The sequence below is a fragment of the Pristiophorus japonicus genome, chromosome 3 (assembly GCF_044704955.1).
Source record: "Pristiophorus japonicus isolate sPriJap1 chromosome 3, sPriJap1.hap1, whole genome shotgun sequence".
Lineage (NCBI taxonomy): Eukaryota > Metazoa > Chordata > Chondrichthyes > Pristiophoridae > Pristiophorus > Pristiophorus japonicus.
The window spans coordinates 157,224,180-157,228,183 of record NC_091979.1 but is presented as its reverse complement, the minus strand read 5'-3'; positions in this window follow the sequence as shown (position 1 = coordinate 157,228,183).

Below are 4,004 nucleotides of genomic sequence, written 5' to 3'. Positions count from 1 at the left end.
CCGGGCCTGGGCCTGGGCCTCCTGCCGCTGCTGCCCCCGAGCGGCCGGAGTGCGGCACAACGTCACTGCTACCACCTCCTTTTTTTATGTGAAATACACGTTATTAAACTCCGCAGTAGAAGTAAAAATGCTGCAAAAAGCATTGAGTATGGTGTGGATACCCCCCCAGTGTCCCTCCCAATATTTATCCCTCAATCAACATCTAAAGTAGATTATCTGGTTATTATCACTCGTATTTGTGGGTTCAAGTCGCAGTCCAGAGACTTGAGTACAAAAATCTAGGCTGACACTCCAGTGTAGTGCTGAGGGAATGCTGCACTGTCAGAGATGCTGTCTTTTAAATGAGATGTTAAACCAAGACTCCCTCTGCTCTCTTAGGTAAGTGTAAAAGGTCCCATGGCACTGTTTTGATAAAAGAGCAGGGAGTTTTCCCTGGTGTTCTGGCCAATGTTTATCCTTCAATGAACATTACTAAAAATTACAAATTATCTGGTCATTGTCACATTGCTGTTTGTAGGAACTTGCTGTATGCAAATTGGCTACAGTGTTTCCTACATTACAACAAAAAAAATGTACTTCAATGGTTGTAAAGTGCTTTGGGGCGTCCGGTGGTTGTGAAAGCCGCTATATAAATGCAAGTTTTTTTTATAGATGAGATTCAATGAGTAAAAGTACATCTTTAAAAGAACATTTAATCAAACAGAATGTAAACTCGGAATTTGCAGTTGTAATGACGGTGAAACTGTGTAAAAATGGCAGCGACTTCTAACGTCCACACATGCGCAGTTAAACGCAGAAATCCTGATGTTACTGTCAGTGATATCCTGCTCCTCGATTCCGAGGGACTGCCTATGAGCTCCTCCATTGGGTGTGCTGTTGCAGTCTTCGCTGATGCAATCAGCACAGAATCAGTGGTTTGAAGTTGACTTCAACTTCTTGCGCACCATTCGTGTTGTAAAAAACATTGAAAATGTTAAGACTTGTTGAATGAGGTGTAACAGAGCTTTTGATGGGGTACTAAGTCATAATTACTGCTGAACTACCTCTTCGGTCCCGAAACTAATTTTACAAGTGTGGAGTGTCATTCCCTCAGAATAACAATGAAAAATTCCATGATTTTTAAAATAATTTTTTTTTTTAGTTTGTTTATGATATTTCAACTTCTACCTTAATCCCATGTGTATGCTCCAATCTTTATTTAGCTTTCTGTAAAATGATTAAAATGTGAATTATAATCTGTTCTTTTTACTTCCTGGTTTGCTGTCTGTGAGAATTCCTCAATTTGATTGTCTAATCAGCCTGCCTGCTAAATATTTATGGGCAGCTTTTTTCAAGGTCAGTGACGAGTGTTGTCCCTTTACCGTTGACTGCAAAATCTGGGCCATTATTTTCTTGTATAAGGTACACAGATCAAAAATTACACAGATCCAATGGATTGTGCGAGACCTCTGTCTCTCATGCCCCCTAGCAGCCGGAGTAGATAACTTCTCATGTGTCTTGCTATCCTGCACTGGCTCCAGTGTGACCATGATCAGGACCTCTAGTTTACCTTGACCCAATAAGCCATATTCTACTTTATGACATGGGATTGTAGAAGTTTTATTTATTTTTTTGGCAATCACATTCTGAGATTCTGTCACTTTTGTGTGACAACCACAAATCAGTAGCCATGATCCAGCAGTAGAGTGGTTGGCTCTTTTGCCCACTGTAGCACCGGTAGTTTAGGTGTTAAAGAGTTTCCGAGGTGTCCAAGATGGGGTCTTGAGTAGGAATGCCTGTTTAGCCCACCTTTAGTGCAGGATGCCATCTTGGTAAAAGAGCTTAAGCGTGTGCTAAGAACAGCCGCCCCCAAGGATGAATAAGCCTCTGATTACCAATTAGATTGGCTCCGAATGCCCATTAAATAGGCTGTATGCCATTTTGATGGCTAGCACTGCAATTCCTAACACCGACCAGCTGAACAGGAGTAAATAAGTCGTTGTGGAGGATTTCGAGCACTACTTAAAGCCATGCTCAATTTTGACTGTTCACTTGCTGATTGAGATTAACTGCCTACATTGCGTTTGAAGAGGACTTTTGAGACACATTGGGACACTTTCTGGGATGCCGAGACTTCACCAACACGATCAACATTTATTCTGAAAATTCTCTGAGGACTTCACCTAAAGAGAGTGAGTGCTGTGCTACTGCAACGTATTGGAGATCTTATAGGAGTCACCAGCAGAAAGGGAGTAGTTGGTCATGGGGATCTTGCTCGGGGAGGAGATGAGGTCAGGCAGAGCAGCACCAGCTGTTGGAGGAGAGAGGATCAGGAGGGACAGGAGGGCTTCAGATTCATGGTGACTTGCTACATGCTCCACAATCTGGTGATGAGAAACCAGCCATTACCACTAATAATTGTACCCGAGTGTTAAGCCCAGGAGCTACAAGAGGAGAAGGAGGAGTGAGAAGGAAGACGAAATTGAGGAAGAGGAAGACGAGGGGGACCAGGTGGAGCACGAGAGGGTTCCAGGTAGACAGCCTCATCTGGGAGGGATGCTCGTCGCCATCTAATTGAAGACTGCTTTTGAGAAACATCCTCCATCATCAAATTTCAGAACACTGTTACCACATTCCTTACTTTCCACGACCGAGGATCCATCAAGATATCCACTATCTGCACTCAATCCTTTCAACCCCTTCCCCATGAAAAACACAATAAAAAAGACCATCAATTCCACCACTACCCAATTACCATAATTACTCTTTACCTCGAGCAAAAACAAGCAATGAAAACATGACACAACATAAGAACATCAGAACATAAGAAATAGGAACAGGAATAGGCCATTCGGCCCCTTGAGCCTGCTCCGCCATTCAATAAGATCATGGCTGATCTTCTACCTGAACTTCACCTTCTCGCACTATCCTTATATCCCATAGTTCCCATAATATCCAAAAATCTAACGATCTCTGTCTTGAATATACTCAATGACTGAGCATCCACAGGCCTCTGGGATAGAGAATTCCAAAGATTCATCACCCTTTGAGTGAAGAAATTACTTCTCATCTCAGTCCTAAATGGCCGACCCCTTATTCTAAGATTGGGGTTATGAGTTCTAGACTCCCTAGCCGGGAGAGACATCCTCCCAGCATCTACCCTGTCAAGTCCCTTGAGAATTTTACATGTTCCAATGAGATCGCCTCACATTTTTCTAAACTCTAGGGAATATTGGCCTAGTCTACTCAATCTCTCCTCATAGACAATCCCCACATCCTAAGAATCAATCTTGTGAACCTTCATTGCACTCCATCAATGGCAAGTATATCCTTTCACAGGTAAGGAGACCAAAACTGTACACAGTACTCCAGGTGTGGTCTCACCATGGCCCTATATAATTGCAATAAGACTTCTTTACTCCTATACTTCAATCCCCATATAATAAATACTATTTGCTTTCCTAATTGCTTGCTGTACCTGCATGTTAACTTTCTGTGATTTGTGTACAAGGACATCCAGATCCCTCCGAATACCAGCATTTCCCAGTCTCCCACCTTTTAAAAAATATTTTGTGTTTCTATTTTTCCTATCAAAGTGGATAACTTCACATTTCTCCACATTATGGGCCCAAGTTTCCACAAGAAAAAAAACAGGCGCCCCTCCGGGCTGGGCGCCCGTTTTTCGCGCCTAAAATGGCGCCTAAAAAAATCCTCGGTATTCTCCACCTACTTACAGGTCCTCTGGCCCTCGGCGCAGCCAGCACGAGCTGTGGGGGGGGCGGAGCCAGGTCCCTGCGCTGAAAACAGTGCCGGGACCTCTGCACATGCACGCTACAGTCGGCACGCAAGTGCAATTGCTCCAGGCGCCAAACTGTGTGGGAGGGGCCCGAAGCACGCAGCCCCTAGCCCTGGCTGAATGGCCTCACTGGGGCTGCTTGAATAAGGCTCCTCCCACGGCCAGCTCCTGCTCCCCGCCCCCGACAAGACCCGACACCCGCTCCCCCCCCTCCCCCCCGCCGACCAGA